A 14,361-nucleotide genomic window follows, 5' to 3' on the forward strand; every position below is an offset into this window, starting at 1 on the left:
CCCTCCTATGAGACACAGACAGAGTAGAAAAAAATTGCACCATTTTTTCATGATTATTAGTGAGGACCTATTATATGAAGATAGGTTGAAAAGTGGTGAAGTGGTCCTTTAAATAGTGGATATCAGGCAGAATGCATGCATGCACGTTGTTGCGTTCATCTGAAAAGGTGTTTTGGATTGTATCTTCACAGATGCCTGGGAGGTGTAGTTGGCAGTGGGGGAATTTCCTTACATTTACTCAAGTGCTGACTGTACTTGAGTACGATTTTACAATACTGGCATTTGTCTGGAGGACGTTTGTGGGACAGCTGCTCAATTCGTTCTGGAATGGGACATCAGATGAGTGCGCTCATTGCTCCATTAGTTAGCAAGTGACAGCCTCTCGGAAATGAATGGGATGACTTGGCAAACCACCATTGGGCGGTGAATTGTTTGCTTGTTGTGGCTCGGAATGTAATTAATGAAAGGACATGACATGCCTTCAGCAAAACAGATAACTCAGGAAGATTTAATCTGATGGTCGTGTTCCTGTGCATATCGTCACAGTCGGGCAGAAACCTGTATCTATCTATATTGCAGCTTTTCTGTTTTCATAAAATAATGGCCTATTTTAATATGCCATATTATGGTCGCTACGGTGAATTTCCTTAAGTCTGTGGGATTTATAGAAATTTAACCATTGCAAATTATTGACGAGACAAAATAACACTGGTGGAAGTATACTGTTCTTGAGTTACATAATATTATCTCTAAATTCTCTACTGACCTTTTGAGTACCAGATACAATGTGCGTCAGTGTGCTTGCTAAAGGTTGTGGACCTGAGTTGGGATTCTTTTCAGATTAGTCTACTTGTAATATCCACTTCAGTAGCAAATGTTCAAGTGGATATCGTATTACAGTGAATGATTTTGGCTTTCAGCTGCACACGTCCCTACTGGTAGCTAGCTTGAATAACTATAGCCACTTGACATACTATCCTTTCATGGCGAAGACAAACTTTGAATATTCATCAAACATTGGAATTATGCAATTGAATTCTGCATAATGAGTACTTTTGAGTATATTTTTATGCTAATACCTTTGTACCAAATCTAAGATTTTGAATGCAGGACATTTACTTGTAAGTATCTGTTACACTGTGGTATTACTACTTTTAATTAAGTCCAAAATCTGAGTACTTTGTCCACTGCTGAAGACAACCGACAACATACTGTAGCAGCATTTGATCTGTGTTGGAGGCTTTTGGGGCTGCTCATGTGGGCCATGAATAATGCATACCTGTCAGTTATGTCTGCCTGTTGTGTTTCAAAGGAGATCTCCTCATTTTGGGTTGCTTGTGATGAACCCAGCTTTAAATGTCAATGTTGGCTTTGAGTAATCTGTTACTCGAGTGGGACCTTTTGTTGTGACCTCTCTTGAATGTTTTGTTGTCACATTCCAAGGAAATGTTTTCTAAAATATGCAGCTCAGTTAATATGCTAATCTTGATAGCCTGCATCTCACCTTTTGAACAGTGTGCCTGCCATGCATACAAATAACACTGTTGTACTTCATACGGTTGTCATTTTGGAAATATAACAATGGACAAATGCATCCACACGTGGCTAAATACAGAGGACGGCCAACAGGGGCCTTTGTAACACAGTCTGTTTTGTTTTGTTTTATCCTGTTTCCTGGGGCTTGCAGGAAACAGACGCTGTGCACTGCATAATACAGAGAACCAGCTTAGCTTTCACTCCAAGGTACTGTATCTATCAAGCTTCCCTGAGGTATTAGAGTAGGTTTCTAGAACAAAGGACCTTTTGAACAACAGACGTTTTGACGTGGGCATGGATGGGTAAGTGCAGCTGAGGGAAATAACTTGGTTATGGTTCATATTAAGACACAGTGTATCAACATGGATACCATCTGCACAGGTAACTTGTGATCTAAAATGAATGCTATTACCTTCAGCTGTGTTTCCTCATCTATCTATGACACATCACTCACAAATTCACTGTGAACTAAAAAAGGGACCATACATACACCTACTGTCTTCAATGTTGAAAACTTCAGTCAACGAGGACCATAGACTGTAAATAAATATGGACAATGGGAGCCCCACCATTTTCAAATCCAAATCACCTTGAACCTTCTTTGAACTTCCGGTCCCGAAAATGAACCGGAAAGGACTGCTATTGGCTGCAACCACATTGAGGGCTGCACTTCACTTCACTTGGTATAACCAGTAGAAGCCCTAGAAGCAAACCATACTTTATCATTCATTTAAAAAAATGATATGAGTGAGACAGTAACTTTCAAATTCCCAGTGTGGTCGGGTCTTCCGCGAGTGTTGTAATTGTAAACCGGATTCCATTGCACAGATGTTGCTCCAACTCATCACAATAATGTGACTTGATATGTAGTGTACAGTAGTAATGCATCGTAATGACAAAGTTGACATGTCATACTCCTTTGAGCATTTTGTTGGCAGCCATGTGATATGCTTTTGGGCTGTATATAGCATTCAAACTTTTGTCCTGGAAGTTGCCAAGTCAAAGATATATATTCTACAATTAGCAACCACCTGAGAGGGCCCTGGGTAATAATGTGCGTACTGGGCAGAGCGCCAGTCTGAGGTGAGAAAGACAGAATGCATTAAATCTCATATAGAGCAGCCAAGCGCAGAGGTGGCAATACTGTAGAAGCACATTGCTTTTTTCCCCTCCCGTTTATTGATCTCGACATGATGTAATTATACTCTACTGTGCCCTTAATGCCTTGACTAACATTCAATGCTTTCGTTGCTGGTTGCTCCTGCATTTCTTTCACACCACAAGTTAAGTGTGTGAGGGATACTTTTTGTGTATCACGTCCTTACAGCAAGCAAAGGAGAGTGACCAGAACAATCCTGTATTTACAGTGATGGGCCCAGAGTGTGTAGGCTACTTGTGTAACCAAACTTTCTATAAGACCAGATTGAGGTGCTACTGTCTGTATACAACATCTGGAGTCTTGTGGGACGTTTTAACAACTTAAACCCTCCATATTTAGTAAACTAATACCTTGTTATCTCGGCTCTGCTGCATTGGTTCTCTACTTCTGTACTTCTGTCTGGTCACCTTGGTGCGTGCGTGCGTGCGTGCACTCACTCTGTTTGGTAGCAGCCAGCTGCAATGGAATGGATTATTATCAATAATTAGTAGGCTACTTCTCTAAAATGAATACATGAAGACGCCACCTGCTCAATCCTCATATTTGAGATTGGGAGCTAATTTGCATATTTAAAAATTGGAACTAATTTCAATGTAACAAATTGCAGTAATTGGTAATTCATTAATACATTTTTGTTTGAGTTTATTTGAAAAGCAATAACATTGCATTTAGAACATTTCAAGGAAAAAGTATAGGACTATATTGTGTGGTCCTCTTGCTCAAAACAGATCGCTTGATGACGGTCATTTTACAGGGACCTGAAGTAACTGTAGCTGCTGTCTATGCCTCCTTCACTCTCTGTGAATCACCAGTTGACGAACAAAAACGTCACAGGACTTCCAAGTGGGAGGAAGAAGAAAATGATCACCTTCATCACCTGGAGGGCCCGTCAGGAGATGTTCTTCCTGCGACAGCAGAAGAAATTACAACCCCCTCGCAGAAAATGACGGCCCAAAGTACCATCTGCTTCACTGACTCAGCTGCCATGGACAGGTTCAGCCTGGAACAGATCAATCATTTGGTCGAGAGGGTCATTGGTAGGCCGGTCACAGTTATTACATAATCGCCTAATCACTATTATTTGAGATAATTGCAATTATTTTGCATAAATAGCAGATCTACAAGCTCTACAACGCGTCACTTCATGACACATTGTAAGCTTTTGTATAGACCCCCAGAAGGCATTTGACGCTGTAATTAAACTATTCGTCAAGAGAGGCCATGGTATATTGTGATTATATCGATCGGGGCCACTATTCGAACCGCTGCAAAGCGGGGATAAATATATGTTCTTTTTGCCTAAGTTCTTCTGCCATATTTACAGTATATCACAGAATAGCCATGTTAATTAATGTGTATTGTCCCTGCTAAATAAATGAAAAATGAATCGATGCATGTCTTTCATGTGTGTGTTGCATCCTGTGCAGTAAGAATTATTTATGAACAAAGAGAACATGTATGTGTTCCTGTATAATATATGCAAATACAATGAGTTCTTCTATGCCTTCAGTTTTTTTAAGTAGATAATACCCTGAATGATGTGGGTAGTACCCTGCTACTGTGAATGATGTGGCTAGTACCCTGCTACTGTGAATGATGTGGCTAGTACCCTGCTACTGTGAATGATGTGGGTATAGTACCCTGCTACTGTGAATGATGTGGGTATAGTACCCTGCTACTGTGAATGATGTGGCTAGTACCCTGCTACTGTGAATGATGTGGGTATAGTACCCTGCTACTGTGAATGATGTGGGTATAGTATACCTGCTACTGTGAATGATGTGGGTAGTAAAAAAGGTTGTACAAACATGTTTTTTCCAATTGAGAAACATTGCCAAAATTAAGACGTTATTAACACCACAAGACCTGGAACAACTTATCCACGCTTTTATTTCGTCCCGCTTAGACTATTGTAATTCTTTGTTTACAACTTTGAGTCGCTCCTCTATACACCGCCTCCAACTAGTGCAGAATGCGGCTGCTAGACTGTTAACCAACACACAAAGAAGGTCACACATTACTCCTGTGCTTGCGGCCTTGCACTGGTTACCAATCGACTCTAGAATTCAATTTAAAATTGTATTAATTACTTATAAATCTCTCCATGGGCTGGGCCCAATTTATTTAAGTGAACTGGTGCACCCTAAGGTAAATATGAGACACCTTAGGTCTTCAGACAAAGGTCTTCTCATTATCCCCGCCACTAAGCTGCGAACCAAAGGAGATCGAGCTTACTCATTTGTTGCTCCTACGCTGTGGAATGACTTACCACTCTACTTGAGAAATGCAGTGTCTGTTGAGATTTTTAAGAAGCTACTTAAAACTCATTTGTACCGCAAACATTTTGGTTTGCTCCAGTGATTGTCTCAATCTTTTGTTGATTTCTATGTATTCTGTTTTTATCTATTTCTAGGTACTGTCTTTGCTGCTCTGTTTTTTAGTTCATTGTTGGTTTATCTTTGATTGTGATGTTCTTGTTTTATTCCTATTATTTTTATTGTACAGCACCTTGTAACTGTTTTGAAAGGCGCTTTATAAATACAATTACCTTACCTTACCTTACCTAGTACCCTGCTACTGTGAATGATGTGGGTAGTACCCTGCTACTGTGAATGATGTGGGTAGTACCCTGCTACTGTGAATGATGTGGGTATAGTACCCTGCTACTGTGAATGATGTGGGTAGTACCCTGCTACTGTGAATGATGTGGGTATAGTACCCTGCTACTGTGAATGATGTGGGTAGTACCCTGCTACTGTGAATGATGTGGGTAGTACCCTGCTACTGTGAATGATGTGGGTAGTACCCTGCTACTGTGAATGATGTGGGTACTACCCTTCTACTGTGAATGATGTGGGTAGTACCCTGCTACTGTGAATGATGTGGGTATAGTACCCTGCTACTGTGAATGATGTGGGTAGTACCCTGCTACTGTGAATGATGTGGGTATAGTACCCTGCTACTGTGAATGATGTGGGTAGTACCCTGCTACTGTGAATGATGTGGGTATAATACCCTGCTACTGTGAATGATGTGGGTAGTACCCTGCTACTGTGAATGATGTGGGTAGTACCCTGCTACTGTGAATGATGTGGGCAGTACCCTGCTACTGTGAATGATGTGGGTACTACCCTGCTACTGTGAATGATGTGGGCAGTACCCTGCTACTGTGAATGATGTGGGTAGTACCCTGCTACTGTGAATGATGTGGGTATAGTACCCTGCTACTGTGAATGATGTGGGTATAGTACCCTGCTACTGTGAATGATGTGGGTATAGTACCCTGCTACTGTGAATGATGTGGGTATAGTACCCTGCTACTGTGAATGATGTGGGTACTACCCTGCTACTGTGAATGATGTGGGTAGTACCCTGATACTGTGAATGATGTGGGTAGTACCCTGCTACTGTGAATGATGTGGGTATAGTACCCTGCTACTGTGAATGATGTGGGTATAGTACTCTGCTACTGTGAATGATGTGGGTATAGTACCCTGCTACTGTGAATGATGTGGGTAGTACCCTGCTACTGTGAATGATGTGGGTATAGTACCCTGCTACTGTGAATGATGTGGGTATAGTACCCTGCTACTGTGAATGATGTGGGTAGTACCCTGCTACTGTGAATGATGTGGGTATAGTACCCTGCTACTGTGAATGATGTGGGTATAGTACCCTGCTACTGTGAATGATGTGGGTATAGTACCCTGCTACTGTGAATGATGTGGGTAGTACCCTGCTACTGTGAATGATGTGGGTAGTACCCTGCTACTGTGAATGATGTGGGTAGTACCCTGCTACTGTGAATGATGTGGGTAGTACCCTGCTACTGTGAATGATGTGGGTATAGTACTTTGCTACTGTGAATGATGTGGGTATAGTACCCTGCTACTGTGAATGATGTGGGTAGTACCCTGCTACTGTGAATGATGTGGGTAGTACCCTGCTACTGTGAATGATGTGGGTATAGTACCCTGCTACTGTGAATGATGTGGGTACTACCCTGCTACTGTGAATGATGTGGGTACTACCCTGATACTGTGAATGATGTGGGTAGTACCCTGCTACTGTGAATGATGTGGGTATAGTACCCTGCTACTGTGAATGATGTGGGTATAGTACTCTGCTACTGTGAATGATGTGGGTATAGTACCCTGCTACTGTGAATGATGTGGGTAGTACCCTGCTACTGTGAATGATGTGGGTATAGTACCCTGCTACTGTGAATGATGTGGGTATAGTACCCTGCTACTGTGAATGATGTGGGTAGTACCCTGCTACTGTGAATGATGTGGGTATAGTACCCTGCTACTGTGAATGATGTGGGTATAGTACCCTGCTACTGTGAATTATGTGGGTATAGTACCCTGCTACTGTGAATGATGTGGGTAGTACCCTGCTACTGTGAATGATGTGGGTATAGTACCCTTCTACTGTGAATGATGTGGGTAGTACCCTGCTACTGTGAATGATGTGGGTATAGTACCCTGCTACTGTGAATGATGTGGGTAGTACCCTGCTACTGTGAATGATGTGGGTATAGTACCCTTCTACTGTGAATGATGTGGGTAGTACCCTGCTACTGTGAATGATGTGGGTATAGTACCCTGCTACTGTGAATGATGTGGGTATAGTACCCTGCTACTGTGAATGATGTGGGTATAGTACCCTGCTACTGTGAATGATGTGGGTATAGTACCCTGCTACTGTGAATGATGTGGGTATAGTACCCTGCTACTGTGAATGATGTGGGTACTACCCTGCTACTGTGAATGATGTGGGTATAGTACCCTGCTACTGTGAATGCTGTGGGTATAGTACCCTGCTACTGTGAATGCTGTGGGTATAGTACCCTGCTACTGTGAATGATGTGGGTATAGTACCCTGCTACTGTGAATGATGTGGCTAGTACCCTGCTACTGTGAATGCTGTGGGTATAGTACCCTGCTACTGTGAATGATGTGGGTAGTACCCTGTGGTAGTGCCCGACCAGTTTTGCCCCCCACGTCTCAAGTCTGCACATTTTGGGTTCCCACACCTCTGAATATAAACTTGTGTGGTAAATCCAGAAGTTTAGAAAGGGTAGAGCCTGCACACCATAATGGGTACAAGAACTTATCCAACAACGACTGTATCCAGAAGGACACCTGGACTTGTCTCTTTTCTTCATTGTGCTTCTTTACTAGTGTTAATTTTATCAATGTAAATGTCGACTAAAGCTCACAATTTGTCTGCGACATGTTGTGAGCTTGTAGGTTGGCTATATTTTTGTATAAATCAGGTATTACTGAGGCTAGGGATGGCCTCGTTAGGATTTTTACAAGTCCGATACAGATTCTGGTTATGCTTATCGATTCCGGTAACATCAAACAGTTTTTTTTAAATGGTCTGTAACCCTGATGATGGCTTTGTCAGGCAAAATGTGCACTGGCTATATTACGGTATTAAAGTTTGTTGAAGCTCTCCAAGCGTTACTGACTCTTTTCCCATTTGGAACTAATTAAACATTGACATTACATATTGGTTTGGTTTTACTATAGTTTATGACAGAATGGAGAGAGAAAGCTAAATTCATTGACAAAGTACATTTGGAATTTGTCACCCATCCTACACCCCAGGGGTGCCCACACTTTTTGACTTGAGAGCTACTTTCAAAATGACCAGCTCGGCAAGATCTACCCACCAAATCAATTATTATACCATTGCTGAAAATAGTTTAAATATGTACCTGAGGGGGCTTCGGAATAGTAGAGTTCGTGTTACATTCTGTACAGTATAAGACAAATGCACTTGGAATGGGAAATAGAGAGGGAGAAATGTTTTTTTTTTCTTTTTTTCTTCAATATATTTAAATGAAATACTCTTTAGGGGCATGTCATGTGATCTACCTGCACAGCCTTTGTGATCTACTGGTAGATCGCGATCTACCTTTTGGGCACCACCCGCACTAGATATTACGGCACTGCTAACATACAGTACATTTCAAATCAAAACACATTTCAAATCAATCGAGGACAAAGTACTCACACTTCCACTTTTCTTATCGGCACACACCAATAAACAAACACTTCAGGGTTTCAGTCCAAGACCTTGTTTTGTTATTTTGCTAACATACCTTGTTTGTGGTAATATCAGCAGAGCAGTGAAGAATGTTGGTAGTTTTATTTACATTTTTACTTATTTTTTGTGTGCTGCTTTTATAGCTTTGTTTTATGCTTCTGACTGGAATCTTTTCACCAACTGTATGTATGTATTCAGTGCTATTAACTTGCTTAACCTGGCATGTGACATCCTCATCTCGTGGAGTGGTGTATGGAATAGAACAGTGGGTCTCACCTCAAGTGGTTTTCATTTCAAGGACCCCCAGATTAATTATGTATTTGGCCGTGGATCTCAATCTGAAAATAATTTGTGCCAGAAACCCCTATACAAGATTTGTGTTTAAATGTTTCGATTGTTTTATATGCTCTGTCTATAAGTGCACAACATGAAAATGGTTAAATTGATTTTCATGCTAAAAGTTATTTTGCTGGGGGGACCCCCTGGAACCCCATCAAAGACCCCTCACAGGGCCCCTGGCTCTTGGGGCCCCTTTGCCTATTTTGCCTAATGTGTAGGTCCACTTCTGAAAGAAGGGCATGATCTAATGACTACTAATTCTAGAGATTGCGTCCTCAGAATGTGTTCTCAGAATGCGCCCTCAGAAATTGTGCACTGTAATTGGCTGGAAAGTGTCATTGTCTCCACCAGGCCGAAGGCTTGGGGAGAGAGTATGTTTTGCACTCCGTCCGTCCGTCCGTGTGTCCGTCCGTCTGTCCGTCCGTCCTTCCGTCTGTGAACAGCTAATCTCCGGCACCGTTAACCCGGTCGATGCCACATTTTGCACACACACTCCCTGGATGCCAACGATGAACCTCTACCCCAAATTATCCAGAACGGCCTGTTATAGCGCCACCAGGAGGCCGCTTTGTGCAAAACAAGGTTTTGGACAGTACACCTACAGATTTTGTCCAAACATCACGCAAATTGGTACACAGTCTCTCTAGAGCCATTCAACGAAACGGGTCTTTTAGATTTCTCAGACTCCATCCTGATTGGCTAAGATTGGCTTCCAAAGTTCGCAGGAGTGCTCAGTCTCAAACAAAATGCTGCAAATCATGAACACATCGTGTGATTTCCGTGAAATTGTGCACACACATTCCCACTAGGCAGAGGAAGAAATGCCACATGAACATTTTCAACTCGGCCTCATGGTGGTGCTATAACTGGCCGAAAAGTGCTTTTACCTCTAACTGCACGGATCTGTGGATAACTTTGTATGCCAACTCCCTAGAGGCCAAGGAAAAACCTTTGCCTGGAATTTTTCACATCTGCTCTTTATAGCGCCACCAGGAGGCCGACATATGTAAAACACATTTTCTGATATTACTCCTTCAGATTTTAGCCAAATTTCACGCAAATCGGTACACATGCTCTTCATAGTCATGTGATCAAGCCGGGTTTGTTTGATTTCTCATAATCCACCCTCATTGGCTACGATTGGCTTCTGAACTTTTCAGGAGTAGGCCGCTTAGTACCCGTTTTGTACATATCGCCACAACTACTCAACACAGCGTCCGATTGTGGTGAAACTGCATGCATATTCCCACTAGGCTTTGGAAGAAATGCCACTTGACAGTTTTCAAATCAGCCTCATGGTGGCGCTACAACAGGCCAAGCCGCGTCACACACACACACACGTTTATAATGCTCCTAAACATTTTGCCAAAGATCACAAACACACTCCTATCCTCCTGGTGGAGACCTGTGCCCAGAAGGGCACTTTTTCTAGTTCTGCACTGTGATTGGCTGGAAGGTGTGTCATTCTGCGCTGTGATAAGCTGGAAAATCATACACCTGAATGGCGCTAATATTTGCTACTACTACTTTGGGATGTTCAGTAATACAAATGCAATGCATGTATTTAGTGTACAAACAACACAACCCAAACTCTGCACACACTTTGAGTATGTCATATCCCGGGCCCTAACGGGTATGGACTAGTTCTATTAATTCTAGGCCTACTTTCTGAAACATTAGTACTGCTCCTACACCATGGGCCATCTGTATTCTGTCAGATCAGCCTTCATAAGTAAACCACAGGTAGTAGGCCTGTTCCTTATCAAAGTGATATTGACTGCGTTCTAGGATTTGTTTCACAGCCATCGTCAATTGGCACGGCAACAGGCTCTAAGTAAGTGCATCTGTCAATGAACTGGTGTGCTGTATGTGCTCTCACCTATTGCACTTACTGCCCTGGAAAAGAGCCAGGGTGCAACATCAAGTCCCCGGCAGAGAACTGACAGCATCACTTTGTCAACTTCTGAGACGGTGCCTGCGAAACGACTGCCGAGACACGGAATGCAATCAACACGCTTTGCAGAGGGAGAAATATGAATGTCTCCGGTGGTGCGTGTTTGGAGGGAGTGGCATTAACAGCAGCTGCTGGGGGACTAGAACCTGACCTTTATAGTTTTCTGAAATATCTGGCACCATTACCTTCTTTTCCGAAAGATTTATGGCCTATTGTTTCCACCCCAAGGAGACTGACCTGTTTACTCTATCCATCCACATCCACTCAAGTATACGATACATTAGAGCAGCTACACATTGCTAATCCACACACATACCCACGTGTGTACTCACAAACACACACAAATATCGACGTGCAACATTGCCTTTTTTCTGAGGGTGTACAAATGGATCTGCACGCGGTCATAACATAAGACATTTATGGATGCATACCAAACATTATGCTTTCACCACCCATCCATCCATGCTGTTCCACCAACTACACAGTCAAGTCCTTCTCTTTATGGGTGTCTCGGTCAAACAATCCCTGCCAAATACTATATCAATTAGGGCACTAATACATGTTAATTTGGGCACTAATTCAGAATTTGTATGGGTTGCGTCTAAATTTCCCCTTTTATTTGTGTTTTCACCACCAACAAAGAAAGTTCCGGCTTTGCATTAATTAAAAACAATTTGACATTTTTCTAAAGTATCTTATGAATAAAAAAATAATCAAATCAAACCCTTTTCACTAATTTAGGTCCCGGTCAATCGTAAAAACAATTCTTCCTGAATTAGGGAGTCCTTCAGATGAAAATGTCAACCATTTATACTTCATTGACCGGGGTCCTCCAGGGGTCTACACTGTTTTTCCGCTTGCCAAATAAATATCAATTTGGGGTCGTTGATTTGAAAAAGGTTTGAGAACCATGCACTGCTAGTGCTACAGGGTTCAGGCTGGTTTAAATTGACATTCAGGAGGTTGACGGTAGTGTAGCATGGCAGTTAATGGATGGATGTTGCAAAAATATTTTGGCATGCCTCCGTCTCTGACCTGACCACAGGAAGTGTCTTCTACCCTCCAGCCGCGTTACAGGAGGACGGCCAAGCGGCAGCAGCTGCTCATGAATCATTTATCTCACTTGCACTTTGATGCCGGGGCCCTTATCCCATTAAGACCGGGAGTGTGCAGATATGAAATAGCTTATATCGTCACGTTGTAGAGCTGCTATTTTTTTGAAAAGTCATGAATATTTTTGCAAATCTTTGAATAGATATACACTATATTTTTGAGCAGACATTTCTTTTACTGAAATCTAAATGCTTCTGCGGTCCCTGGAACAAAACATGTTTAGATGGTGGGACGGTGGCCAAATATGCAATTTTTTGGGGTCCTTGACATTAAAAGGGTTTGAGTATCACTGATATAGCAACATACGTTTTTTAGGATTTCGAAAACATTTGTAGAATTGGCCTCAGGTCTTAGTGGGTTATTGTCTGGCTTCAGCACAGGAGCGCTCAAGCCACCCTCACCAAAGCAGCTGGGCCATGCAGCTCATAAGCGGAGTCATTTTTAAAATCACAACGTGATTTATGAATATGATTTTCCGGAAATAATCCCGTTCACTTTGAAAGCCATTGAAGTGTGCGAGCCAGTGCTTCAAGGCATTACAGTTCCTGTGTATGAGTAGTACCACATTATTTCTAGGTGATAACAGTCGGTGCCCGTCAGAAACACCTTACCATTTGGTATAAACAGAGTTGGCCTCTGCGTTTGATATCCCGACCCCACATGCTCTATCATTTTAATGGCCGGTGATGGGGAAATGTTTTAGCCCTACTTCTGGCCACACAGTTTCCATCAAGAAGGGGTTTATATTTGTCACTTACTCATAAGCAGCAACATTTTGGGGCGTGGGATATTTCACTTCTTGATCTACACAACCTGTCACATTGTGTGTTGTACACTGCTGCTTCCACCACTGATCAGAGGCACTGTGAGCATTCCTTGCGTTACAATGTGCAAAGCAGGGAATATCAAACTGAAGTGCTCCACATAATGGTGTTGCCTCAGAGGCAATGTACATATAATACTTGTAGCTCAACATGATGCTGGCCTTCCTGAAGCTACTTGACATTTAGTTTACAATGGCCAGGTTTCTCAGATGATACTGAAGTGCATTTCAAGGGGAGCACACACAGTGGCATAAAAAACTGCAACAGCATCAACAACAAGAGGCTCTACCTCTGACTCCTGCACTGTGTGACTTTTTAACATTTACTTTGAATAGCATTCCTGGGGCAATACGTGATGAATGTCTCAATGTCTGTATGTTTTTTTGTGTGTTTGCAAGGAATAGGGGTACGTACGCGTGTATGCTCACTCATTCACAGACAGATGGGTCATTGTGGGGGTCGGTCCACAGCGAGCTATATCTTTCTGCTATATTTGAAAATGATATACATAAGCTTTCGTTGCAATTTGCAACACACGTTACACAGCCCACTGATATCTAACCTTTGAAACTAGTTGCACGGATTCGAGCTTTGAAGCTTAATACCATTATTATTCATAAGTAAACTTGAAAGGTCTGTGTGAAACGATAGATGACACAAATAACATTGAAGGTGGCATGCGCTGTTATTGCCGTAATGCTCATTTAATGAATGACAGCTGACAATTGGCAAATGACAATTTAATGGCAGTTTAATTGTCGTGCCAATATTTCTCATGAACCTAAAGGGAGCTGAACCCTTTTATCCAATTACCATTTTACTTGATGACTGACAAACTCGTTGGTGGCACAATGGGAATCCTGGCGTCTAGTCTCCACGTCGGAGCAATTATTGCAACTAGACCAGTACCCGGCTGTAGAGCACAGAGTCAGTAACGATGGAAGTTGGAGCTCCATGCCCCACCCTGCTATGCAATACCCGTTGTACCCGTCTCACCCTGTGAGGGTTCCACCCATCTGTCCTTTTATGAACATATATGGACATTTCTGTATCTGTCTCTCTGTGTCCTTTATTCCTATATATGGAGTTCTGTGATGTCAAAACAGGCCAGATATGGAGCCTGGGTGTGGAACACGTGTGTCTCACGAACGGTTCTCGAGTTACGTGGATTACGTACACGCGTACATATTGAGTTCTGTGTCAAAGCAGGCCAGATATGGAGCCTGTGCAGGGCCCAGAGCCCTTTTGTGGCGGTTCTGGACAACTGTGGGTTCGACCGACTCAACATCGGGAACTACACTCCCTGTGGGGGTGTGGAACACGCGTGTCGAATTTGAAGTCGTGGGGCGAACGGTTCTTGAGTTACGTGCATTGCA

The sequence above is a fragment of the Electrona antarctica genome (genome assembly GCF_951216825.1).
Source record: "Electrona antarctica genome assembly, chromosome: 13".
Lineage (NCBI taxonomy): Eukaryota > Metazoa > Chordata > Actinopteri > Myctophiformes > Myctophidae > Electrona > Electrona antarctica.